Below are 27024 nucleotides of genomic sequence, written 5' to 3' on the forward strand. Positions count from 1 at the left end.
TGTCTGCACGGGAGGTGGTTCCGGCATGTCCAGCACATGGTTCTGGCACGTCTGAGCCGTGGTTCTGGCATGCCAGGCAGGTGATTCCGTAGCATCCGCCAAGTGGTTCTGGCGTAGCCGGCATGTGACTTTTGCGTGTTAGGCAGGTGGGTCTGGCGAGTCGAACAGGTGGTTCTGGCATGCTGGGCAGGTGGTTAAGGCGTGTCCAGAAGGTGGTTGCCATCTGTGAGGGAGGTGGTTCCAGCATATCTGGCACGTGCTTCCGGCATGTCTGAGAGGTTGTGCTGGCATGCCCAGCAGTTGATTCCCGAGTCTCCGGCATGTGGTTCTGGTACATCTGAGAGGTGGTTCTGACAAGCCCTGCAGGTGATTCCGGAGTGTCCAGCAAGTGGTTCTGGCATAGCTGGCAGGTGATTTTGGTGTGTCTGGCAGGTGGTTCTGGCGAGTCGAGCAGGTGGTTCCGGCGTGCTCAGCAGGTGCTTCCGGTGTCATTGGCATTTGGTTCTGGCATGTCTGAGAGGTGGTTCCGGCATGCCCGGCAGGTGATTCCGGTGTGTTCGCCAAGTGGTTCCGGCATAGCCGGCAGGTGATTTTGCATGTCTGGCGGTGGTTCCTGCGATTCGAGCCGGTGGTTCCGGCGTGTCCAGCAGGTGGTTCCGGTCTGTCCGGCAGGTGGTTCTGGGGTGTCCGGCAGGAGGTTCTGGCCCGTCTGATAGTTTGTGCCGGCATGCCCTTCACGTGATTCCTGCTTGTCCGCCATGTTGTTCTGGTGTAGCAGGCAGGTGATTTTGGCGTGTCCGGCAGGTGGGACCGGTAACTCAAGCAGGTGGTTCCAGCGAGTGTTTCCTGTGGTTCCTTCTGTCCGGGAGATGGTGCCGGCCTGTCCGGCACGTGCTTCTGGCACTTCTGAGAGGTTGTGCTGGCATGCCCGGCAGGTGATTGTGGAGTGTCCGACAAGTGGTTCTGGTGTAGCCGGCAGGTGATTTTGGCGTGTCCAGCAGGTGGTTCTGGCGAGTCAAGCAGGTGGTCTTGGCGTGTCCAGCAGGTGGTTCCGGTCTGTTCTGGAGGTGTTTCCCGCGTGTCCGGCACGTGCTTCTGGCACGTCTGAGAGGTTGTGCCATCATGCCCGAAACATTATTCCGACTTGTACGCAAAGTGGTTCAGACGTAGCTGGCAGGTGCTTCCAGCGAGTCTGGCAGGTGGTTCCGGTCTGTCCGGTAGGTGGTTCCAGGGTGTACGGCACATGGTTCTGGCACCTCTGAGAGGTGGTTCCAGCATGACCAGCAGGTGATTCCGGATTGTCCACCAAGTGGTTCTGGTGTAGCCGGAAGTTGATTTTGACATGTCTGGCAGGTGTTTCCGGCTAGTCGAGCAGGTGGCTCTGGCGTGCTCGGCCGGTTCGTTCCAGCATGCCCGGCAGGTGGTTCCCGCGTGTCCGGCATGTGGTTCGGGTACGTCTGAGAGGTGGTTCCTGCATGCCCAGCAGGTGATTCCGGACTGTCTGCCAGGTGGTTCTCGCATACCTGGCAGTTGATTTTGGTGTGTCTGGCAGGTGGTTCCGGCAAGTCGAGCAGGTGGCTCTGGCGTGCTTGGCAGGTGGTTCCCGTATTTCTGGCAGGTGGTTCCGGAATGCGTGGCAGGTGATTCCGGAGTGTCCGACAAGTGGTTGTGGCGTACCCGGCAGGTAATTTTGGGGTGTCCAGCAGGTGGTTCCAGGGAGTCGAGCAGATGGTTCCGGAGTGCTTGGCAGGTGGTTCCGTTCTGTCTGGGAGGTGGTGCCGTCGTGTCTGGCATGTGGTTCTGGCATGTCTAAGATGTTGTTCCGGCATTCCCTGCAGGTGATTCTGGAGTGTCCACCATGTTCTGGCATAGCCGGCAGGTGATTACGATGTGTCCGGCACGTGGTTCCACCGAGTCAAGCTGGTTATTCCGGCGTGCTTGGCATGTGCTTCCAGTCTCTTCGGGAGGTGGTTCAGGCATGTCAGGCATGTGGTTGTGACACGTTTGAGAGGTGGTTCCTGAATGCCTGCAGGTGGTTCCGGCGTGCTCGGCAGGTGGTTCTGGCGTGTCCGGCAGGTGGTTCTGGTCTGTCTGGGAGGTGGTTCCGGCATGTCTGGAATGTGGTTCTGGCACGTCTGAGAGGTGCTTCGGGCATGCCCTGTAGCTGATTCCTGGTTGTCCCACAAGTGGTTCTGGCATCACTAGCAGGTTATTTAGGCGTATCCAGCAGGTCTTTCCTGCTTTTTGGGCTCGTGGCTCTGGCTTGTAAGACAGGTGTTGGTGGCTTTTCTGGCCCCCAGTTCTGACATACTCCACAGGTGGTTTCAGTGTTTCTGGCACCTGTTTGCGGCATATCCATCAGCTGTTTCCAATGTGTCTGGCATGTCGTTGTGCTACGTCTGGAATCTGGTTCCGTCGTGTCTGTTGTGTGCAGCTGGCTGTTGAAGAGATGGTTCTGCAGTGTCAGAATCGTTGTTCCACTGTGTCCAGCAGGTGGTTACAGGTGGTTCTGGCATGCAACGTGGGTGCTTCTGGTGTGCCTGTTGGGTTGTTCTGGCATGAATGTGTGGTTCTTTGAGAGTGTGCGGAGGGTGGTTTCTGATCCCCTTCAGGGGTGGTGCCAGTGCCTTGTGCTTCCTGCCTCTAGAGCAATGGAGGGCACGGCTGAGAGTAAAAGGCCCTTCTGACATTGTTGCTTTCTGACACTCCCCCAACCATTGCTCAAGGGCGGTTGGTTAAAAGCCTATTGTCTGTCTCCTCCTCAGCATGTGGAACCACAATCATCCGGGCCTCGTCCCCATTGCTCAAGGGGAAGATGTAGGCATTTCGTCTGAGCCGGGTTGGCAAGGTGGAAATGCGGACAAAGCGGATGTTGCAGATTGGCGAGTTAAGGGCTGAAAAGACATGGCGTTCAGCTGCCTTTGTATGAGATGTTCCCAGGATGCTGTAAGAGCACTGTGGAAAGGGAGTTTTTTCTCCACTTCCTAAAGAGCTGGAAGCAGGACTGTTTATGGCTTGTCTCCAATTGAAGTATGGAGGCAGTGCTTTGTGCCTTCCACCTCTAGAGCAATGGAGGGCACGGCTGAGAGCAAAGGGCCTTTTCTGACATTGGTGCTTTCTGACACTCCCACAACCATGGCTCAAGGGCGGTTGGTTAAAAGCCTATTGTCTCTCTCCTACTAAGCAGGTGGAACCGCAATCATCTGGGCCTTGTCCCCATTGCTTAAGGGAAGTTGTAGGCATTTCGTCTGAGCCGGGTTGACAAGGTGGAAATGTGGCACAAGCAGATGTTCCAGATTGGCGAGTGAAGTGCTGGAAGAAACGGTGTTCAGCTGCCTTTGTATGAGATGTTCCCTGGACGCTCTAAGAGCACTATGGAATGTGAGCTCTTTCTCAGCGTCCTAAAGAGCTGGACGCAAGAAGGTTTGTGGTTCGTCTGCCACTGAGGGGCGGAGCCAGAGCCAGTGCATTGTGCCTTCCTCCTCTAGAACAATTCGGGGCACGGCTGAGATCAAAGGGACCTTTCTGACATAGGTGCATTCTGAAACTCTCTCCACCAGTGCACAATCGTGATGTGTAAAAAGCCTATTGTCTCTCTCCTCTTAAGCATGTGGAAGCACAGTCATATGGGCCTCATCCCCGTTGCTGAAGGGGAAGATGTAGGCATTTCGTCGGAGCTCGGTTGGCAAGGTGGAAATGTGGCAGAAACAGAAGTTCCAAATCGGCGAGTTAAGGGCTGAAAAGAAACGGCGTTTCAGCTGCCTTTGTATGAAATGTTCCCTGGATGCTGTAAGATCACTGTTGAAAGCGAGTTCCTTCTCAGCTTCCTAAAGAGATGGAAGCAAGGTGGTCTGTGGCTTGATGCCCCTTGAGGGGTGGAGCCAGTGCATTGTGCATTCCACGTCTAGAGCAATGGAGGGCACGGCTGAGAGCAAAGGGGTCTTTCTGACATAGCTGCTTTCCGACACTTTCTCCAGCAGTGCACAATGGTGGTTGGAAAAAGGCGTACAGTCTATCGGCTCCTAAGCACATGGACGCTCAATCATTTGGGACTCAGCCCAGTTGCTTCAGGGGAAGATGTAGGCATTTCATCTGAGCCGGGTGGGCAAGGTGCAATTGTGGCAGAAGCAGAAGTTCTAAAGTGGCGAGTTAAGGCTTGGCAAGAAAGGCCGTTTGACCTGCATTTCTATGACAGTTTCCCCGGAGGCGGTTCCCGGGAGTCGAGCAGGTGTTTCCGGCATGCTCAGCACGTGCTTCCGGTCTTTCACGGAAGTGGTCTGGGGCATCCAGCACGTGGTTCTGGCACATCTGAGGGGCGGTTCCGGCATGAACGGCAGGTTATTCCGGAGTGTCGGCCAAGTGGTTCTGGCATAGCCGGCAGGTGATTTTGGCGTATCCGGCAGATGGTTCCAGCAAGTCGAGAAGGTGGTTCCAGCGTGCTCTTAAGGTGGTTCAGGCATGTCCGGAAGGTGGTTCCGGTCAGTCCAGGAGGTGGTTCTGGCGTGTCCGGCACGTTTTTCAGGCACGTCTGAGGGGTGGTTCCGGCATGCACGGCAGGTGATTCCGGAGTGTCCGCCAAGTGGTTCCCACTTAGCCGGCAGGTGGTTCAGGCGGGTCCGGCAGGTGGTTCTGGGGAGTGGATCAGGTGGTTCCGGCATGCTTGGCAGGTGCTTCCAGCGTCTCTTGCACGTGGTTCTGGTACATTTGAGAGGTGGTTCCGGCATGCCAGGCAGGTGATTCCGGATTGTCCGGCAATTGTTTCTGGCATAGCCAGCAGCTGATTTTGGCATGTCCGGTAGGTGGGTCCTGCGAGTCGAGCAGGTGGGTCCGGCATGCTCGGCTGGTGGTTCAGGCAGGTCCGGTATGTGGTTCCGGTCTGTCCAGTAGGTGGTTCCAGCGTGTCCAGCACATGATTCCGGCAGGTCTGGGAGGTGGTTCCGGCATGCCCGGCTTGTCATTCCATAGAGTCTGCCACGTGGTTCTGGCCAAGCCAGCAGGTGATTTTGGCATCTCCAGCAGGTGGTTCTGGCGAGTCGAGCAGGAGGTTGCGGTGTGCTCGGCAAGTGCATCCGGTGTCTCTGGCACATGGTTCTGGCACGTCTGAGAGGTGGTTCCAGCATGCCCGACAGGTGTTTCCGGAGTGTCCGCCAAGTGGTTCTGGCGTAGCCGGCAGGTGATTTTGCCGTGTCCGGCATGTGGTTCCTGCGACTCCAGCTCGTGGTTCCAGCGTGCTCGGCAGGTGGTTCAGGTGGATCTGGCAGGTGGTTTCGGTCTGCTCGGGTTGTGGTTCCGGCATCTCATGCACATGGTTCTGGCACATCTGAGAGGTGGTTCCAGCCGGCCCGACAGGTGTTTCCAGAGTGTCAGCCAAGTGGTTCTGGTGTAGTTGACAGGTGATTTTGGCGTGACCAGCATGTGGTTCCGGCAAGCCCAGGAGGTGATTCCGAAGTGTTCACCAACTGGTTGTGGCATAGCCGGCAGGTGATTTTGGTGTGTCCGGCAGGTGGTTCTGGCAAGTCGAGCAGGTGGTTCCGGCGTGCTCGGCAGCTGCTTCCGGTGTCATTGGAATGTGGTTCTGGCATGTCTGAGAGGTGGTTCCGGCATGCCCGGCAGGTGATTCCGGAGTGCTCGCCAAGTGGTTCCGGCATAGCCGGCAGGTGATTTTGCATGTCCGGCGGTAGTTGGTCCTGCGAGTCGAGCAGGTGGTTCCGGCGTGCTAAGCAGGTGGTTCAGGCGGGGCCGGCAGGTGGTTCCAGTTTCTCCAGGACATGGTTCCAGCGTGTACACCACGTGGTTGTGGTACGTCTAAGAGGTGGTTCTGGCATGCCCGGCAGGTGATTCCGAGTGTCTGCCATGTGGTTCTGGCGTAGCCGACAGGCGATTTTGGAGTATCCGGCAGGTGGGTCTGGCGAGGCGAGCAGGTGGTTCTGGCGAGTTTGGCAGTTGGTTCTGGTCTGTCCTGGAGGTTGTTCCGGTGTGTCCGGCACGTGCTTCAGGCACGTCTGAGAGGTTGTGCTGTCATGCCCGGCAGGTGATTCTGCAGTCTCCAGTAAGTGGTTCTGGCGTAGCTGGGCGGTGATTTTGGAGTGTCCGGCAGGTGATTTTGACGTGTCTGTTAGGTGGTTCAGGCGAGTCGAGCTGGTGGTTCCCGAGTTCTCGGCAGGTGATTCCGGCGTGTCCGGCAGGTGGTTCCGGTCTGTCCAGTAGTGGGTTCCGGTGTGTGACGCTCGTGGTTCTGGTACGTCTGAGAGGTGGTTCTGGCATGCCCGTCTGATGATTCTGGAGTGTCCGCCAAGTGGTTCTGGCATAGCCAGCAGGTGATTTTGGCGTGTCCGGCAGTTGGTCCTGTGAGTTGAGCAGGTGGTTCCGGCGTGCTCAGCCGGTGGTTCAGGCGGGGCCGGCAGGTGTTTCCAGTTTCTCCAGGACGTGGGTCCAGCATGTCCGCCACGTGGTTGTGGTACGTCTAAGTGGTGGTTCCGGCATGCCCGGCAGGCGATTCCGAGTGTCCGCCAAGTGGTTCTGGAGTAGCCGGCAGGTGATTTTGCCGTGTCCGGCATGCGGTTCCTGCGACTCCAGCTGGTGGTTCCAGTGTGCTCGGCAGGTGGTTCAGGCGGATCTGGCAGGTGGTTTCGGTCTGCTCGGGTTGTGGTTCCGGCATCTCATGCACATGGTTCTGGCACGTCTGAGAGGTGGTTCCAGCCGGCCCGACAGGTGTTTCCGGAGTGTCCGCCAAGTGGTTCTGGCGTAGCCGGCAGGTGATTTTGCCGTGTCCGGCATGTGGTTCCTGCGACTCCAGCTCGTGGTTCCAGCGTGCTCGGCAGGTGGTTCAGGCGGATCTGGCAGGTGGTTTCGGTCTGCTCGGGTTGTGGTTCCGGCATCTCATGCACATGATTCTGGCACGTCTGAGAGGTGGTTCCAGCCGGCCCGACAGGTGTTTCCAGAGTGTCAGCCAAGTGGTTCTGGTGTAGTTGACAGGTGATTTTGGCGTGACCAGCATGTGGTTCCGGCAAGCCCAGGAGGTGATTCCGAAGTGTTCACCAACTGGTTGTGGCATAGCCGGCAGGTGATTTTGGTGTGTCCGGCAGGTGGTTCTGGCAAGTCGAGCAGGTGGTTCCGGCGTGCTCGGCAGCTGCTTCCGGTGTCATTGGAATGTGGTTCTGGCATGTCTGAGAGGTGGTTCCGGCATGCCCGGCAGGTGATTCCGGAGTGCTCGCCAAGTGGTTCCGGCATAGCCGGCAGGTGATTTTGCATGTCCGGCGGTAGTTGGTCCTGCGAGTCGAGCAGGTGGTTCCGGCGTGCTAAGCAGGTGGTTCAGGCGGGGCCGGCAGGTGGTTCCAGTTTCTCCAGGACATGGTTCCAGCGTGTAAACCACGTGGTTGTGGTACGTCTAAGAGGTGGTTCTGGCATGCCCGGCAGGTGATTCCGAGTGTCTGCCATGTGGTTCTGGCGTAGCCGACAGGCGATTTTGGAGTATCCGGCAGGTGGGTCTGGCGAGGCGAGCAGGTGGTTCCGGCGAGTTTGGCATTTGGTTCTGGTCTGTCCTGGAGGTTGTTCCGGCGTGTCCGGCACGTGCTTCAGGCACGTCTGAGAGGTTGTGCTGTCATGCCCGGCAGGTGATTCTGCAGTCTCCAGTAAGAGGTTCTGGTGTAGCCGGGAGGTGATTTTGGCATGTCCGGCAGGTTGGTCCTGGGAGTCGAGCAGGTGGTTCCGGCTTGCTCGGCAGGTGGTTCAGGCATGTCCGGCAGGTGGTTCCAGTCTGTCCAGGACGTGGTTCCGGCATGTCTGGCACATGGTTTCAGTACATCTGAGAGGTGTTTCTGGCATGCCCGGCAGGTGATTCTGCAGTGTCCGGCAAGTGGATCTGGCATAGCCGGCTGGTGATTTTGGTGTCTCCAGCAGGTGTTTCCAGCGAGTCAAGCAGGAGGTTCCGGCGTGCTCGGCAGGTGCATCTGGCGTGTCCGGCACGTGGTTCCGGCACGTCTGACAGGTGGTTCTGGCATGTCTGGCAGGTGATTCTGGATTGTCCACCAAGTCGTTCTGGCATAGCCGGCAGGTGATGTTGGTGTGTCTGGCAAGTGGTTCTGGCATAGCCGGCAGGTGATTTTGGCATCTCCAGCAGGTGCTTCCTGGCGAGTCGAGCGGGAGGTTCCGGCGTGCTCGGCAGGTGCATCCGGTGTCTCTGGCACGTGGTTCTGGCACGTCTGAGAGGTGGTTCCAGCATGCCTGGCAGGTGATTTTTGAGGGCCTGCCAAGTGGTTCAGGCGTAGCCACCAGGTGATTTTGCCGTGTCCGGCATGTGGTTCCGGCGACTGGAGCAGGTTGTTCCAGCGTGCTCGGCAGGTGGTTCAGGTGGGTCCGGCAGGTGGTTCTGGTCTGTCCTGGAGGTGGTTCCGGCATGTCCAGCACGTGATTCTGGCACGTCTGATAGGTGGTTCCGGCATGCCTGACAGGTGATTCCAGAGTGTGCCGCAAGTGGTTCTGGCGTAGCCGGCAGGTGATTTTGGCATGTCCGGCAGGTGATTTCAGCGTTTCCTGCAGGTGATTTTGACGTGTCCGGCAGGTGTTTCTGGCGAGCTGTTCAGGTGGTTCTGGTGTTCTCGGCAGGTGATTCCAGCATGTCCGGCAGGTGATTCCGGATTGTCCACCAAGTGGTTCTGGCGTAGCCGGCAGGTGATTTTGGCATGTCCCACAGGTGGTTCCGACAATTTGAGCAGGTGCTTCCGGCTCGCTGGGCAGGTGCTTCTGGCATGTCCGGCACTTGATTTTTGCACATTTGAGAGGTGGGTCCGGCATTCCCGGCAGGTGATTCCGGAAAGTCCGGCAAGTGGTTCTGGCATAGGCAGCAGGTGATTTTTGTGTGTCTGGAAGGTGGGTCCTGCAAGTCGTGCAGGTGGTTCCTGCATGCTCGGCAGATGGTTCTGGCATGTCCTGCAGGTGGTTCCGTTGTGTCCGGTAGGTGGTTCCGGCATCTCTGGCACGTGGTTCTGGCACATCTGAGAGGTGGCTCCGGAGTGTCTGCCGAGTGGTTGTGGCGTAGCCGGCAGGTGATTTTGGCGTGTCCAGCAGGTGGTTCTGGGGAGGGGATCAGGTGGACCCGGCATACTTGGCAGGTGGTTCTGGTGTGTCCGGAACATGGTTCTGGCACGTCTGAGAGGTGGTTCTGGCATGCCCAGCAGGTTATTCTGGAGTGTCCGGCAAGTGGTTCTGTCGTAGCCGACATGTGATTTTGGCGATCTGGCAGATGGATCCGGCGAGTCAGGCAGGTGGTTTCTGTGAGTTTGGCATTTGGTTCCGGTCTGTTCTGGAGGTGGTTCTGGCGTGTCCGGCACCTGCTTCATGCACTTCTGAGAGGTTGTTCTGGCATGCCCGGCAGGTGATTCCGGAGTGTCCAGTAAGTGGTTCTGGTGTAGCCGGCAGGTGATTTTGCCATGTCTGGCAGGTGGTTCTGGCGAGTCGAGCATGCGGCTGCGGCGTGCTCGGCTTGTGCTTCCGGCATCTAGGCATGTGGTTCTGGAACGTCTGAGAGGTGGTTTCGGCATGCCTGGCAGGTGTTTCCGGACTGTCCGCCAGGTTGTTCAGGCATGCCCAGCAGGTGATTCCGGAGTGTCTGGCAAGTGGTTCTGGAGTAGCCGGCAGGCGATTTTGGCGTGTCTGGCAGTTGGTCCTGCGAGTCGAGCAGGTGGTTCCGGTGTGCTCAGCAGGTGGTACAGGCGGGGCCGGCAGGTCTTTCCAGTCTCTCCAGGACGTGGTTCCAGCATGTCCGCCACGTGGTTGTGGTACATCTAAGAGGTGGTTCCGGCATGCCTGACAGGTGATTCCGAGTGTCCGCCAAATGGTTCTTGCTTAGCCAACAGGTGATTTTGGCATGTCCAGCAGGTGGGTGCGGCGAGTCGAGCAGGTGGTTCCAGCGTGCTTGGCAGGTGGTTCAGGCAGGTCCAGCAGGTGTTTGCAGTCTGTCCATGATGTGGTTCTGGCATGCCCGGAAGGTCATTCTGGAGTGTCCACCAAGTGGTTTTGGCGTAGCTGGCACTTGATTTTGGTATGTCTGGCAGGTGGTTCCGGTGTGTCCAGCAGCTGGTTCCAGCGAGCTCGGCCGGTGCTTCTGGTCTCTCCGACACATGGTTGTGGCACGTCTGAGAGGTGGTTACGGCATGCCCGGCAGGTGATTCCGGAGTCTCTAGTAAGTGGTTCTGGTGTACCCGGCAGGTGATTTTGGCATGTCCAGCATGTTGGTCCTAGGAGTCGAGCAGGTGGTTCCGGCTTGCTTGGCAGTTGGTTCCAGCGTGTCTGGCAGGTGGTTCCGGTCTGTCCGGTAGGTGGTTCCAGCGTGTCCGGCATGTGGTGCTGGCACGTCTGAGAGGTGGTTCTGGCATGCTCTGCAGGTGATTCTGGAGTGTCTGCCAAGTGGTTCTATCGTAGCCGGCAGGTCATTTTTGCGTGTCTGGCAGGTGGTTCTGGCGAGTCGAGCAGGTGGTTCTGGCATGCTCGGCACGTGGTTCCCGTCTGTCCTGTAGGGGGTTTCGTCATGTCCGGCAGGTGATTCCAGAGTGTCCACCAAGTGGTTCCCGCGTATCTGGCACGTGGTTCTGGCACGTCTGAGAGGTGGTTCAGGCATGCCCGGCAGGTGATTCCAGAGTGTCCAGCAAGTGGTTCTGGCATAGCCGGCAGGTGATTTTGGCATGTCCGGCATTTGGGTCCTGCAAGTGGAGCACATGGTTCCGGCGTGCTCGGCAGGTGGTTCAGGCGTGGCCGACAGGTGGTTCCAGTCTGTCCAGTAAGTGGTTCCAGCCTGCCTGGCACGTGGTTCTGGTACGTCTGAGAGCTGGTTTGAGCATGGCTGGCAGGTGATTCCAGACTGTCCCCCAGGTGTTTCTGGCATAGCCGGCAGTTGATTTTGGCTGGTCCGGCAAGTGGTTCTGGAGTAGCCATCAGGTGATTTAGGAGTGTCCAGCAGGTGGGTCCTGGGAGTCGAGAAGGTGGTTCCGGCGTGCTTCGCAAGTGCTTCCAGCGACTCCAGCACGTGTTTCTGGCACGTCTGAGAGGTGGTTCCGGCATGCTCGGCAGGTGCTTCTGGCGTCTCCTGCATGTGGTTCTGGTACATTTGAGAGGTGGTTCTGGCATGCCAGGCAGGTGATTCCGGAGTGTCTGGCAAGTGCTTCTGTCACAGCCGGCGGCTGATTTTGGCATGTCCAGCAGGTGGGTCCTGCGAGTCGATCAGGTGGTTGTGGCATGCTTGGCAGGTGGTTCAGGCGCGTCCGTCATGTGGTTCCGTTCTGTCTGTTAGGTGCTTCCGGCGTGTCTGGCACGTGGTTCTGGCTCGTCTGAGAGGTGGTTCCAGCCGCCCCCACAGGTGTTTCCGCAGTGTCCACCAAGTGGTTCTGGTGTAGCTGGCAGGTGATTTTGGCGTGACCGTCAGGTGGTTCCAGCATGCCCGGCAGGTGATTCCGAAGTGTTCACCAACTGGTTGTGGCATGTCCGGCAGGTGGTTCTGGCGAGTTGAGCAGGTGGTTCCGGTGTGCTTGGCAGGTGCTTCCGGTGTCATTTGCATGTGGTTCTGGCATGTCTGAGAACTGGTTCCGGCATGCCTGGCAGGTGATTCCGGAGTGTTCGCCAAGTGCTTCTGGCATAGTCAGCAGGTGATTTTGCATGTCCGGCGGTGGTTCCGGTGAGTCGAGCCGGTGGTTCCGGCGTGTCCGGCAGGTGGTTCCGGTCTGTCTGGCAGGTGGTTTTGGGGTGTCCAGCACGAGGTTCTGGCAGTCAGAGAGATTGTGCCGGCATGCTCTTCATGTGATTCCTGCTTGTCCGCCAAGTGGTTCTGGTGTAGCGGGCAGGTGATTTTGGCGTGTCCGTCAGGTGGGACGGGTGAGTCAAGCACGTGGTTCTGGTGAGTCTTTCCTGTGTTTCCGGTCTGTCCGTGAGATGGTTCCGGCCTGTCCGGCATGTGCTCCTGCACTTCTGAGAGGTTGTGCTGGCATGCCTGGCAGGTGATTCCGGAGTGTCCGCCAAGTGGTTCTGGTGTAGCCGGCAGGTGATTTTGCCGTGTCCGGCATGTGGTTCCAGCGAGTCGAGCATGTGGTTCCAGCGTGCTCGGCAGTTGGTTCAGGCAGGTCCGGCAGATGGTTCTGGTCTTTCCGGGAGGTGGTTCCAGCGTGTCAGGCACATTGTTACGGCACGTCTGAGAGCTGGTTCCGACATGCCTGGCCGGTGATTCCAGAGAGGCCGCCCAGTGGCTCTGGCGTAGCCGGCATTTAATTTTGGCATCTCCGGAAGGTGGTTCTGTTCTGTCCGGTAGGTGGTTCCGGCGTGTCAGGCACGTGGTTCCGTCATGTCTGAGAGGTTGTGCCGGCATGCCTGGAACGTTATTCTGGCTTGTACGCCAAGTGGTTCTGACGTAGCCAGCAGGTGATTTTGGCGTGTCAGACAGGCGGTTCTGGCTTGTCGAGCAGGTGGTTCTGGTGTGCTCGCCATGTGGTTCCCGCACGTCTGAGAGGTGGTTCTGGCATGCCCGGCAGGTGATTCCGTATTGTCCACTAATTGGTTCTGGTGTAGTTGGCAGGTGATTTTGACGTGTCCTGCAGGTGGTTCCGGCATGTAGAGCAGGTGGTTCTGGTGAGCTCGACAGGTGTGTCCGGCATCTCCGGCACGTGGTTCTGGCAGGTTTGTGAGGTGGTTCCGGCATACCTGGCAGGTGATTCCGGAGTGTCTGGCAAGTGGTTCTGGCATAGCAGGCAGCTGACTTTGGCATGTCTGGCATGTGGGTGCTGCAAGTCGAGAAGTTGGTTCCGGCATGCTCGGCAGTTGTTTCGGGCGCATCCGTCATGTGGTTCCAGACTGTCCTGTAGCTTGTTCCGGCGTGTCCAGCACGTGATTCTGGCACATCTGAGAGGTGGTTCCGGCATGCCCGGCTGGTGATTCCGGAGTGTCCGCCAAGTGGTTCTGGCGTAGCTGGCAGTTGATTTTGGCGTGTCCGGCAGGTCGTTCTCGCGAGTCAAGCAGGTGGGTCCGGTGTGCTCGGCAGGTGTTTCAGGCGGGTCCGGCAGGTGGTTCCGGTCTGTCCGGGAGGTGGTACCGACCTGTCCAGGAGGTGGTTCCAGGGTGTCCGGCACATGGTTCCGGCACGTCTGAGAGGTGGTTCCAGCATGCCCGGCAGGTGATTCCAGAGAGTCCGCCAAGTGGTTCTTGCGTAGCCGGCATGTGATTTGAGCATCTGTGGCAGCTACTTCCATTTAGTAGAGCAGGTGGCTCCGGCGTGCTGTGCAGGTGCTCCCGGTATCTTTGGCACGTGGTGCTGGCATGTCTGAGAACTGGTTCCAGCCTGCCCGGCAGGTGATTCCGGAGTGTCCGCCAAGTGGTTCTGGCATAGCCAGCAGGTGATTTTGCATGTCCGGCGGTGGTTCTGGCGAGTCGAGCAGGTGGTTCTGGCGTGTGCGGCAGGTGGTTCTGGTCTGTCCTGGAGGTGGTTCCCGCGTGTCTGGCACGTTCTCCTGGCACGTCTGAGAGTTTGTGCCACCATGCCCGGTACGTTATTCCGGCTTGTATGCCAATTGGTTCTTTCGTAGCCAGCAGGTGATTTTGGTGTGTCCAGCAGGTGGGGCCGGCGAGTCAAGCAGGTGGTTACGACGATTCTGGCAGGTGTTTCCGGTCTGTCTGGGAGGTGGTTCCAGCATGTACGGCACATGGTTCTGGCACCTCTGAGAGGTGGTTCCGGCATGACCGGCAGGTGATTCCGGATTGTCCACCAAGTGGTTCTGGTGTAGCCAGAAGATGATTTTGGCGGGTCCGGCAGATGGCTCCAGCGAGTCGGGCAGGTTGTTCCGGTGTGCTAAGCAGGTTGTTCAGGTGGGTCTGGCAGGTGGTTCCGGGCTGTCCAGTAGGTGGTTCCGGCGTGTCCGGCACGTGCTTCCGGCACGTCTGAGAGGTGGTTCCGGCATGCCAGACATGTGATTCCGGAGTGTCCGGCAAGTTGTTCTGGCGTAGCCGGCAGGTGATTTTGGCGTGTCCCACAGGTGGTTCCGACGATTTGAGCAGGTGCTTCCGGCTAGCTCAGCAGGTGCTTCTGGCATCTCCGGCACTTGATTTTGGCACATTTGAGAGGTGGTTCTGGCATGCCCCCAGGTGATTCCGGAGTGTCCGACATGTGGTTCTGGCATGTCTGAGAGGTGGCTCAGGCATGCCTGGCAGGTGATCCCCGAGAGTCCTCCAAGTGGTTCTGGTGTAGCCTGCAGGTGTTTTTGGTGTGTCCGGCAGGTGGTTCTTGCGAGTCGAGCAGGTGGTTCCTGCGTGCTCGGCAGGTGCTTCAGGCCAGTCCGGCAGGTGTTTGCAGTCTGTCCATGACGTGGTTCCGGCATGCCTGGAAGGTGATTCTGGATTGTCCACCAAGTGGTTTTTGCGTGGCCGGCACGTGATTTTGGCGTGTCAGGCAGGTGGTTTCTGGCCTGTCCAGCAGGTGGTTCCGGCAAGCTCGGCAGGTGCTTCCGGTCTCTCCAGCACGTGGTTGTGGCACGTCTGAGAGGTAGTTCCGACATGCCCGGCAGGTGATTCTGGAGTCTGCGGTATGTGATTCTGGCACGTCTGAGAGGTGGTTCCGGCATGCCCTGCAGGTGATTCCGGAGTGTCCGGTAAGTGGTTCTGGCATAGCCGGCTGGTGATTTTGGCGTGTCCACTAGGTGGCTGCAGTGAGTCGAGCGGGTTGTTCCGGCGTGCTCAGCAGGTGATTCAGGCATGTCCGGCAGGTGGTTCCGTTGTGTCCAGCACGTGGTTCTGGCATGTCTGAGAGGTGGTTCCAGCATGCCCGGCAGCTGATTCCGGAGTGTCCGACATGTGGTTCTGGCACGTCTGAGAGGTGGTTCCGGCATGCCTGGCAGGTGATTCCTGAGTGTCCGCCAAGTGGTTGTGGCGTAGCCGGCAGATGATTTTGCTGTGTCCGGCATGTGGTTCCGGCGACTCCAGCTGGTGGTTCCAGCGTGCTCGGCAGGTGGTTCAGGTGTGTCCGGCAGGTGGTTCTGGTCTGTCCTGGAGTTGGTTCCGGCATGTCCAGCACGTGGTTCTGGCACGTCTGAGAGGTGGTTCCGGCATGCCCGACAGGTGATTCTGGAGTGTCTGGCAAGTGGTGCTGGCGTAGCCAGCAGGTGATTTTGGCGTGTCCAGCAGGTGGTTCTGGGGAGTGGATGAGGTGGTTCCGGCTACTCGGCAGGTGGTTCTGGCGTGTCCAGCACATGGTTCTGGCACGTCTAGGAGGTCATTCTGGCATGCTTGGTAGTGATTCCGGAGTCTGCGGCATGTGGTTCTGGCACATCTGAGAGGTGGTTCCAGCATGCCCTGCAGGTGATTCCAGAGTGTCCGGCAAGTGGTTCTGGCATAACTGGCTGGTGATTTTGGCGTGTCCAGCAGGTGGCTCCAGCGAGTCGAACAGGTTGTTCCGGTGTGCTCAGCAGGTGCTTCAGGCGGGTCCGGCAGCTGGTTCCGGTCTGTCCAGTAGGTGGTTCCAGAGTGTCCAGCACGTGCTTACGGCACGTCTGAGAGGTGGCTCCAGTATACTCAGCAGCTGGTTCCGGCGTGTCCGGCACATGGTTCTGGCACGTCTGAAAGGTGGTTCCGGCATGCCTGGCAGGTGATCCCGGAGAGTCCTCCAAGTGGTTCTGGCATAGCCCGCAGGTGTTTTTGGTGAGTCCGTCAGGTGGTTCTGGCGAGTCGAGCAGGTGGTTCCGGAGTGCTCGGCAGGTGGTTCAGGCAGGTCCGGCAGGTGTTTGCATCTGTCCATGACGTGGTTTCGGCATGCCTGGAAGGTGATTCTGGAGTGTCCACCAAGTGGTTTTGGCGTAGCCCGCAGATGATTTTGGTGTGTCCGGCAGGTAGTTCCGGCATGCTCAGCAGGTGGTTCAGGCAGGTCCGGTAGGTGGTTCCGGTCTTTCTGGGAGGCAGTTCCGGCGTGTCTGGTACGTGGTTCCGGCACGTCTGACAGGTGGTTCTGGCATGTCTGGCAGGTGATTCCGGATTGTCCACCAAGTGGTTATGGCATAGCCAGCAGGTGATTTTGGCGTGTCCCACAGGTGGTTCCGACCATTCGAGCTTGGGCTTCCGGTTAGCTCAGCAGGTGCTTCTGGCGTCTCCGGCACTTAATTTTCGCACATTTGAGAGGTGGTTCCATCAGTCCCGGCAGGTGATTCCGGAAAGTCCGGCAAGTGGTTCTGGCATAGCCAGCAGGTGATTTCTGCGTGTCCAGCAGGTGGGTCCTGCGAGTCGAGCTGGTTGTTCCTGCATGCTCGGCAGTTCGTTCAGGCCTGACCAGCAGTTGGTTCCATTGTGTCCGGTAGGTGGTTGCGGCATGTCCCGCAAATGGTTCTGGCACTTCTGAGTGGTGGTTCTGGCATGCCTGGCAGGTGATCCCGGAGAGTCCTCCGAGTGGTTCTGGCCTAGCCCACAGTGGATTTTGGCGTGTCCGGTAGGTGGTTCTGGCATGCTCGGCGGGTGGTTCAGGCAGGTCCAGTAGGTGTTTCCGGTCTGTCCGTGAGGTGATTCCGGCTTGTCCGGCATGTGGTTCTGCCACGTCTGACAGGTGGTTCGGGCATGTCTGGCAGGTGATTACGGATTGTCCACCAAGTGGTTCTGGCGTCGCCCGCAGGTGATTTTGGCATGTCCCTCAAGTGGTTCCGATGATTCGAGCAGGTGCTTCCGGCTAGCTCGGCAGGTGCTTCTGGTGTCTCCGGCACTTGATTTTGCCACATTTGAGAGGTGGGTCCGGCATTCCCAGCAGGTGATTCCGGAAAGTCAGGCAAGTGGTTCTGGCACAGCCAGCAGGTGATTTTCGCGTGTCCGGCAGGTGGGTCCTGCGAGTCGAGCAGGTGGTTCCTGCATGCTCGGCATGTGGTTCCGGCATGTCCGGCATGTGGTTCTGGCACGTCTGAGAGGTGGTTCCGACATGCCTGGCAGGTGATTCCGGAGTGTCTGCCGAGTGGTTCTGGCGTAGCCAGCAGGTGATTTTGGCATGTCCAGCCGGTGGTTCTGGTGAGTGGATCAGTTGGTTCCGGCATACTCGGCAGGTGGTTCTGGTGTGTCCGGCACATGGTTCTGGCACGTCTGAGAGGTGGTTCCGGCATGCACGGCACGTGATCCCGGAGAGTCCTCCAAGTGGTTCTCGTGTAGCCCGCAGGTGTTTTTGGTGTGTCCGGCAGGTGGTTCTGGCGAGTCGAGCAGGCGGTTCCAGCATGCTCGGCAGGTGGTTCAGGCAGGTCCGGCAGGTGTTTTCAGTCTGTCCATTACGTGGTTCCGGCATGCCCGGAAGGTCATTCTAGAGTTCCACGAAGTGGTTTTGACGTAGCCGGCACGCGATTTTGGCGTGTCAGGCAGGTGGTTCTGGCGTGTCCAGCAGGTGGTTCCGGTGAGCTCGGCAGGTGCTTCCGGTCTCTCCAGCTCATGGTTGTGGCACGTCTGAGAGGTGGTTCCGGCATGCCCGGCAAGTTCATCCGGTGTCTCTGCAACGTGGTTATGGCACGTCTGAGAGGTGTTTCCAGCATGCCTCACACGTGATTCCGGAGTCTCCGGCAAGTGGTTCTGGCATAGCCGGCAGGTGATTTTAGTGTGTCCGGCATGTGGTTCTGGCGACTCGAGCAGGTCGTTCCAGCATGCTCGGCAGGTGGTTCAGGGGGTCCAGAAGCTGGTTCTGGTGTGTCCTTGAGGTGGTTCCGGCCTGTCCTGCACGTGGTCCTTGAATGTCTGAGAGGTGGTTGCAGCATGCCCGACAGGTGATTCTGGAGTGTCCGGCAAGTGGTTCTGGCGTAGCCGGCAGGTGATTTTGATGTGTCTGGCAGGTGTTTCTGGCACATCTGAGATGTGGTTCTGGCATGCCTGGCAGCTGATTCCGGAGTGTCTGCCGAGTGGTTCTGGCATAGCCGGCAGGTGATTTTGGCGTGTCCAGCAGTTGGTTCTGGGGAGTGGATCCGGTGGTTCCGGCATACTCGGCAGGTGGTTCCGGGGTGTCCGGCACATGGTTCTGGCACGTCTGAGGTGGTTCCGGCATGCCCGGCAGGCAATTCCGGAGTGTCTGCCGAGTGGTTCTGGCATAGCCTGCAGGTGTTTTTGGTGTGTCTGGCAGGTCGTTGTGGCGAGTCAAGCAGGTGGTTCCGGCGTGATCGGCAGGTGGTTCAGGCAGGTCCGGCCGGTGTTTGCAGTCTGTCAATGACGTGGGTCCGGCATGCACGGAAGCTGATTCTGGAGTGTCTACCAAGTGCTGTTGGCATAGCCGGCACGTGATTTTGGCATGTCAGGCAGGTGGTTCCGGCGTGTCCAGAAGGTGGTTCCGGGAAGCTCAGCAGGTGCTTCTGGTCTCTCCGGCACGTGGTTGTGGCACGTCTGAGAGGTGGCTCCAGCATGCCCGGCAGGTGATTCTGGAGTGTCCGGCAAGTGGTTCTGGCATAGCCGGCTGGTGATTTTGGCGTGTCCAGCAGGTGGCTACAGTGAGTCGAGCTGGTTGTTCTGGTGTGCTCAGCAGGTGGTTCAGGCAGGTCCAGCAGGTGGTTCCGGTCTGTCCAGTAGGTGGCTCCGGCGTGTACGGCATGTGCTTCCGGCATGCCTGAGAGGGGATTCCGGCATGCCCGGTGGGTGATTCCATAGAGTCTGCCACGTGGTTCTGGCCTAACCGGCAGCTGATTTTGGCGTCTCTGGCAGGTGGTTCTGGTGAGTCGAGCAGGAGGTTCCGGCGTGCTCGGCAGGTGCATCCAGCGTCTCTGGCACGTGGGTCTGGCAGGTCTGAGACGTGGTTCCAGCATGCCTGGAAGGTGATTCCAAAGCGTCCGGCAAGTGGTTCTGACGTAGCCGGCAGGTGATTTTGCCGGGTCCGGCATGTGGTTCCGGCGACTCGAGCAGGTGGTTCCAGCGGGCTGGGGAGGTGCTTCAGCTGGGTCCGCCATTTGTTTCTGGTCTGTCCTGGAGGAGGTTCCGGCATGTCCAGCACGTGGTTGTGGCACGTCTGAGAGGTGGTTCCGTCATGCCCGACAGGTGATTCCGGAGTGTCCACCACGTGCTTCTGGCACATCTCAGAGGTGGTACCGTCATGCTCGGCAGGTGATCCCGGAGAGTCCTCCAAGTGGTTCTGGCCTAGTCTGCAGGTGATCTTGGCGTGTCCGGCAGGTGGTTCCGGCGTGCTCGGCTGGTGGTTCAGGCGGGTCAGGCAGGTGGTTCCGGTCTGTCCGGGGGATGGTTCCGGTGTGTCCGGCACGTGGTTCCGGCACATCTCAGAGGTGGTTCCGGCATGCCCGGCAGGTGATTCCGGAGTGTCCGGCAAGTGGTTCTGGCGTAGCCGGCAGGTGATTTTGGCGTGTCCGTCAGCTGGTTCCCAGAGTCAAGAAGGTGGTTCCGGTGAGCCCGGCAGGTGCTTCCGGAGTCTCCGGCACGTGGTTGTGGCACGTCTGAGATGTGGATCCGACATGCCCGGCAGGTGATTCTGGAGTGTCCGACAAGTGGTGCTGGTGCAGCCAGCAGGTGATTTTGGCATGTCCGGTTGGTGGTTCTGGCGAGTTGAGCAGGTGGTTCCGGCGTGCTCGGCAGGTGCTTCCAGCGTCTCCGGTACGTGTTTCTGGCATGTCTGAATGGTGGTTCCGGGATGCCCGACAGGTGATTCCGGAGTGTCTAGCACGTGGTTCTGGCGTAGCCCGCAGGTGATTTTGGCGTGTCTGGCAGGTGATTTTCACGTGTCCGGCCAGTGGTTCCAGTGAGTCGAGCAGGTTTCTCCGGCGTGCTCAACAGGTGGTTCCGGCGTGTCCGGAGGGTGGTTCTGGTCTGTCCGGTAGGTGGTTCCGGCGTGTCCGGCACGTGGTTCTGGCTCGTCTGAGAGGTGGTTCCTGCATGCCCATCAGGTGATTCTGGACTGTCTGCCACGTTGTTCTGGCACGTCTGAGAGGTGGTTCCGGCATGCCCAGCAGGTCATCCCGGACTGTCCCCCACATGGTTCCAGCATGTCTTTGAGGTGGTTCCAGCATGCCCAGTTGGTGATCCCGGAGAGTCCTTCAAGTGATTCTGGTGTAGCCAGCAGGTGATTTTGGTGTGTCCGGCAGGTGGGTCCTATGACTGGAGCAGGTGGTTCCGGCATGCTCGGCAGGTGGTTCAGGCACGGCCGGAAGGTGGTTCTGTTCAGTTCGATAGGTGGTTCCGGTGTGTCCGACATGTGGTTCCGGCACGTCTGAGAGGTGGTTCCGGCATGCCCGGCAGTTGATCCCTGAGAGTCCTCCAAGTGGTTGCGGCGTGGCCGGCAGGTGATTTTGGCGTGTCCGGCAGGAGGTTCTGGGGAGTGGATATGGTACTTACGGCATGCTCGGCAGGTGCTTCCGGCATCTCCGGCATGTGGTTCTGGCACATTTGAGAGTTGGTTCCGGCATGCCCGGCAGGTGATTCCAGAGTGTCTGGCAAGTGGTTCTGGTGTAGCCGGCAGTTCATTTTGGCGTGTCCGACAGGTGGATCCTGTGAGTGGAGCAGGTGGTTCCGGCATGCTCGGCAGGTGGTTCAGGCGTGTCCAGCAGGTGGTTCCAGTCTGTCCAGGACGTGGTTCCAGCGTGTCTGGCACGTGGTTCTGGTACGTCTGAGAGGTGGTTCCTGCATGCCCGACAGGTGATTCCGGACTGTCCGCCACGTGGTTCCGGCATAGCCGGCAGTTGATTTTAGCATGTCTGGCAAGTTGTTCTGGCGAGTTGAGCAGGTGGCTCCAGCGTGCTTGGCAGGTGGTTCCGACGTGTCCAGCAGGTGCTTCCGGTCTGTCGGGGAGGTGGTTCCGGCATGTCCGGCATGTGGTTGTGGCACGTCTGTGAGGTGGTTCCGGCATGCCCGGCAGGTGATTCCAGAGTGTCCGGCAAGTGGTTCTGGCGTAGCCGGCAGGTGATTTTGGCATGTCCGGCAGGTGGGTCCTGTGAGTGGAGCAGGTGGTTCCGGCGTGCTCGGCATGTGGTTTAGGCATGGCCGGCAGGTGGTTCCAGTCTGTCCACTACGTGGTTCCAGCTTGTCCTGCACGTGTTTCTGGCATGTCTGTGAGGTGGTTCTGGCATGCTCGACAGGTGATTCCGGAGTTTCCGGCAAGTGGTTCTGGCCTGCCGGCAGGTGATCTCTGCGTGTTCGGCAGGTGGTTCCGGCGAGTCAAGCAGGTTCTTCCTGCGTGCTCAGCATGTGCTTCTGGCGTCTCCAGCACGTGGTTGTGGCATGTCTGTGAAGTGGTTCTGGCATGCCCGGCAGGTGATCCCGGACTGTCCGCCACGTGTTTCTGGCATAGCTGGCAGTTGATTTTGGTGTGTCTGACAGGTGCTTCCGGTGAGTCGAGCACCTGGTTCCGGTATGTTCGGCAGGTGGTTCAGGAATGTCCGGCAGGTGGTTCCGGTCTGTCAAGGAGGTGGATCTGGAGTGTCTGCCAAGTGTTTCTTGCATAGCCGGCAGGTGGTTTTGGCGTGTCCGTCAGTTGCTTCCACTCTGTCTGCAAGTTGCTTCCGGCGTCTCCAGCACGTGGTTCTGTTCCGTCTGAGAGGTGGTGCTGGCATGCCCGCAGGTGATTCCGGACTGTCCGCCACTTTGTTCTGGCACAGTGGACAGTTGATTTTGGCGTGTCCGGCAGGTGGTTCTGGCGATTCGAGCAGGTGGCTCAGGCGTGCTCGGCAGGTGGTTCCGGCGTGTCAGGCATGTGGTTCCGGGCGGTCCGGTAGGTGGTTCCGGGGTGTCCGGCACGTGGTTCCGGCACGTCTGAGAGGTGGTTCCATCATGCCTGGCAGGTGATTCCGGAGTGTCCGCCAAGTAGTTTGGCATAGCCGGCAGTTGATTATGGCGTGTCCGGCTGGTGGTTCCGGTGTGCTCGGCAGGTGGTCGAGGCAGATCCGGCAGGTGGTTCCAGTCTGTCCGGGAGGTGCTTCCGGCGTGACCGGCACGTTGTGCTGGCACGTCTGAGAGGTGGTTCTATCATGCCCGGCAGGTGATCCCTGAGAGTCCTCCAAGTGGTTCTGGCATAGCCGGCAGGTGATTTTAACCTGTCTGGCAGGTGGTTCTGGCGAGTCGAGCAGGTGGTTCTGGTCTGCTGGGCAGGTGCTTCCGGCGTGTCCGGAACGTGTTTCTGGCATGTCTGAGAGGTGGTTCCGGCATGCCCGGCAGGTGGTTCAGGCGTGTCCATCCGGTGTTTCCAGTCTGTCCAGGACGTGGTTCCAGCATGCCCGGCAGGTGATTCCGGACTGTCTGCCACGTGGTTCTGGCATAGCCGGCAGGTGATTTTGGCATGTCCGGCCGGGGGTTCTGGCGAGTCAAGCAGGTGGTTCCGACGAGACCGGCAGGTGGTTCTGGTCTGTCCTGGAGGTGGTTCCGATGTGTCTGGCTCGTGCTTCTTGCACGTCTGAGAGGTTGTGCCGGCATGCCTGGAATCTTATTCCGGCTTGTTCATCAAGTGGTTCTGGCCTAGCGGCAGGTGATTTTGGTGTGTCTGGCAGGTGGGTCCGGAGAGTCAAGCAGGTGGTTCCGGCGAGTCTGGCAGGTGGTTCCGGTCTGTCCGGGAGGTGTTTCCGGCGTGTCCGGCACATGCTTCTGGCACGTCTGAGAGGTTGTGCCGGCATGCCTGGAACATTATTCTGGCTTGTCCGCCAAGTGGCTCTGGCATAGCCGGCACGTGATTTTGGTGTGTCTGGCAGGTGGGTCTGGCGAGTCAAGCAGGTCGTTCCGGCGAGTCTGGCAGGTGGTTCCGGTCTGTCCAGGAGGTTGTTGCAGCGTGTCTGGCACGTGCTTCTGGCACGTCTGAGAAGTTGTGCTGGCATGCCAGGCAGGTGATTCCAGAGTGTCCGCCAAGTGGTTCTGACGTAGCCCGCAGGTGGTTCCGGCATGCTCAGCAAGTGGTTCAGGCGTGTCCAGCAGGTGGTTCCAGTTTGTCCAGGAGATGGTTCCGGAGTTTCCGGCACCTGTTTCTGGCAGTCCTGAGAAGTGGTTCCGGCATGCCCGGCAGGTGATTCCAGAATGTCCACCACGTGGTTCTGGCATAGCCGGCAGGTGATTTTTTCGTGCCCGACATGTGGATCTGGCGAGTCAAGCAGGTGCTTCCGGCGTGCTCGGCAGGTGGTTCAGACGTGTCCGGTAGGTGGTTGCAGTCTGTCCAGGAGGTGCTTCCAGGGTGTCCGGCACGTGGTTCTGGTGCGTCTGTGCGGTGGTTCCGGCATGCCTGGCAGGTGATTCCAGAGTGTCTGGCAGTGGTTCTGACATAGGCTGCATGTGGTTCCGGCATGCTCAGCAGGTGGTTCAGGCGTGTCCGGCAGTTGGTTCTGGCAATTCTGAGAAGTGGTTCCGGCATTCCCAGCAGGTGATTCCGGAGTGTCCGCCAAGTGGTTCTGGCGTAGCCGGCAGGTGATTTTGGAATGTCCGGCAGGTGGTTCCGGCGTGTCTAGCACATGGTTCTGGCACGTCTTAGATGTGCTTCCGACACGCCTGGCAGGTGATTCCGGAGTGTCCGCCAAGTGGTTCTGGCATAGCAGCCAGTGATTTTGGCATGTCCAGCAGGTGGTTCCGGCGAGTCGAGCAGGTGGTTCTGGCATGCTCGGCAGCTGCTTCCAGCGTCTCTGGCACGTGTTTCTGGCACGTCTGAGAGGTGGATCTGGCATGCACGGCAGGTGATTCCGGATTGTCCTCCAAGTCGTTCTGGCGAATCGAGCAGGTGTTACCGGCGTGTCCGGCAGGTGGTTCTGGTCTGTCCTGGAGGTGGTTCCAGCGTGCCCGGCACGTGCTTCTGGCACCTCTGAGAGGTTGTGCCAGCATGCCCAGAACGTTATTCCGGCTTGTTCTCCAAGTGGTTCTGGCGTAGCTGGCAGGTGATTATTGTGTGTCCGGCAGGTGGGTCCAGCAAGTCAAACAGGTGGTTCCGGCGAGTCTGGCAGGTGGTTCTGGTCTGTCTGGGAGGTGGTTCTGGTGTGTCCGGCACATGCTTCTGCCACGTCTGAGAGTTTGTGCTGGCACGCCCGGCAGGTGATTCCGGAGTGTCTGGCAACTGGTTCTGGTGTAGCCAGCAGGTGATTTTGGCGTGTCCGGCAGGTGGTTCCAGCACCCTCAGGAGGTGGTTCAGGCAGGTCCAGCAGGTGGTTCTGGTGTGTCCGGGAGGTGGTTCCGGGGTGTCCGGCACGTGGTTCCGGCACCTATGAGAGGTGGTTCTAGCATGCCCGGCAGGTGATTCCGGAATTTTCACCAAGTGGTTCAGGCGTAGCCGGCAGGTGATTTTCCGTGTCTGGCAGGTGGTTCTGGCAATTCAAGCAGGTACTTGCGGCGAGCTCGGCAGGTGCTTACGGCGTCTCTGGCACGTGGTTCTGGTACGTCTGAGAGGTGGTTCCGGCATGGCCGGCAGGTGATTCCAGAGTGTCTGGCAAGTGGTTCTGGCACGTCTGAGAGGTGGTTCCGGCATGCCCGGCAGGTGATTCCAGAGTGTCTGGCAAGTGGTTCTGGTGTAGCCGGCAGTTCATTTTGGCGTGTCCGGCAGGTGGATCCTGCGAGTGGAGCAGGTGGTTCCGGCGTGGTCGGCAGGTGGTTCAGGCGTGTCCGGCAGGTGGTTCCAGTCTGTCCAGGAGGTGGTTCCAGCGTGTCTGGCACGTGGTTCTGGTACGTCTGAGAGGTGGTTCCTGCATGCCCGACAGGTGATTCCGGACTGTCCGCCACGTGGTTCCGGCATAGCTGGCAGTTGATTTTGGCGTGTCCGGCAGGTTGTTCCGGCGAGTCGAGCACCTGGTTCTGGTATGTTCGGCAGGTGGTTCAGGAATGTCCGGCAGGTGGTTCCGGTTTGTCCAGGAGATGGTTCCGGAGTTTCTGGCACCTGTTTCTGGCACTCCTGAGAAGTGGTTCCGGAATGCCTGGCAGATGATTCCGAATGTCCGCCATGTGGTTCTGGCATAGCCGGCAGGTGACTTTTTCGTGTCTGACATGTGGATCTGGCGAGTCAAGCAGGTGCTTCCAGCATGCCCGGCAGGTGATTCCGGACTGTCTGCCACGTGGTTCTGGCATAGTCGGCAGGTGATTTTGGCGTGTCTGGCTGGGGGTTCTGGCGAGGCGAGCTGGTGGCTCCGGCGTGCTTGGCAGGTGGTTCTAGCATGTCCGGCAGTGGCTCCGGCGAGTCAAGCAGGTGGTTCCGGCAAGACCGGCAGGTGGTTCTGGTCTGTCCTGGAGGTGGTTCCGGCGTGTCTGGCTCGTGCTTCTTGCACGTCTGAGAGGTTGTGCCGGCATGCCTGGAATCTTATTCCGGCTTGTTCGTCAAGTGGTTCTGGCATAGCAGCAGGTGATTTTGGTGTGTCTGGCAGGTGGGTCCGGCGAGTCGAGCAGGTGGTTCCGGCGTGTCCGGCATTTGGTTCTGGCGTAGCCGGCAGGTGATTTTGGTGTGTCCAGCAGGTGTTTCCAGTTTGTTCGGGAGGTGGTTCAGGCGTGTCCGGCACATGTTTCTGGCATGTCTGAGAGTTGGTTCTGCCATGCCCTGCAGGTGATTCCGGAGTTTCCACCAAGTCGTTCTTGCATAGCCGGCAGGTGGTTCCGATGTGTGAGGCACGTGTTTATGGCAAGTCTGAGAGGTGGTTCCGGCATGCCCGGCAGGTGATTCAGAACTGTCTGCCAAGTTGTTCTGGCATTGCCAGCAGGTGATTTTTGTGTGTCTGGCAGGTGGTTCCCACAGGTCGAGCAGGTGGTTCCGGAGTGCTTGGCAGGTGGTTCCTGTCTGTGCGGGAGGTGGTGCCAGGGTGTCCAGCACGTGTTTCTGTTACATCTGAGAGGTGGTTCTGGCATGCCCAGCAGGTCATTCCAGACTGTCTAGCACGTGGTTGTGGCATAGCCAGCAGGTGATTTTGGCGTGTCCTGCAGGTGGTTCCGGAGAGTCGAGCAGGTGGTTCCGGCATGCTCAGCAGGTGGTTCAGGCATCTCCGGCAGGCGGTTCTGGTCTGTCCAGGAGGTGGTTCCAGCATGCTAGGCAAGTAGCTCAGGCGTGGACGGCAGGTGGTTCCAGTGTGTCCTGTAGGTGGTTCCGGCGTGTCCGGCACACCATTCTGGCACGTCAGAGAGGTGGTGCCGGCATGCCCAGCAGGTGATTCCGGAGTGACCGCCAAGTGGATCTGGCATAGCCGGCAGGTGATTTTGGCATGTCTGGCACGTCTTTCTGGCTTTTTGGGCTAGTGGCTCTGGCTTGTAAGACAGGTATTTGTGGCATTTCTGATCCCCGGTTCTGACATACTCCACAGGTGGCTTCAGTGTTTCTGGCACCTCTTTGAGACATATCCAACAGGTGTTTCCAATGTGTGTTTCATGTGGTTGTGCTATGTTTGTAAGCTGGTTCCATCATGTCTGTTGTGTGCAGCTGGCATGTTGAAGAGGTGGTTCTGCAATGTCAGAATCGTTGTTCCACTGTGTCCAGCAGGTGGTTACAGGTGGTTCTGGCATGCAACGTGGGTGCTTCTGGTGTACCTGTTGGGTCGTTCTGGCATGCATGTGTGGTGGTTTGAGAGTGTGTGGAGGGTGTTTTTGGCATGTCTCCCAGGGTTTTCTGGCATCTAAGGGGCATGATTCCTTTGTATACGTCAGGTGAGTTTGTTTTCAGCTTCCTAAAGAGATGGAAGAAAGATGGTCTGTGGCTTGTCACCCCTTGAGGGGTGGAGCCAATGCATTGTGCATTCCACTTCTAGAGCAATGAATGGCACGGCTGAGAGTAAATGGGCCATTCTGACATTTGTGTTTTCTGACACTCTCCCAAACATTGCTCAAGGGTGGTTTGTTAAAAGCGTATTCTCTCTCTCCTCCTCAGCATGTGGAAGCACAGTCATCCAGGCCTCATCCCCATTGTTTAATGGGAAGATGTAGGCATTTCGTCTGAGCTGCCTTGCCAAGGTGGAAATGTGGCAGATGCAGATGTTGCAGATTGGCGGGTTAGGGCTGAAAAGAAATGACATTCAGCTGCCTTTGTAGGAGATGTACCCAGGACACCGTAAGAGCACTGTGGAATGCGACTTCTTTCTCAGCTTCCTAAAGATCTGAAAGCAGGACAGTTTATGGCTTGTCTCCCATTGAACG

Source organism: Equus przewalskii, chromosome 1 (assembly GCF_037783145.1).
Source record: "Equus przewalskii isolate Varuska chromosome 1, EquPr2, whole genome shotgun sequence".
NCBI lineage: Eukaryota > Metazoa > Chordata > Mammalia > Perissodactyla > Equidae > Equus > Equus przewalskii.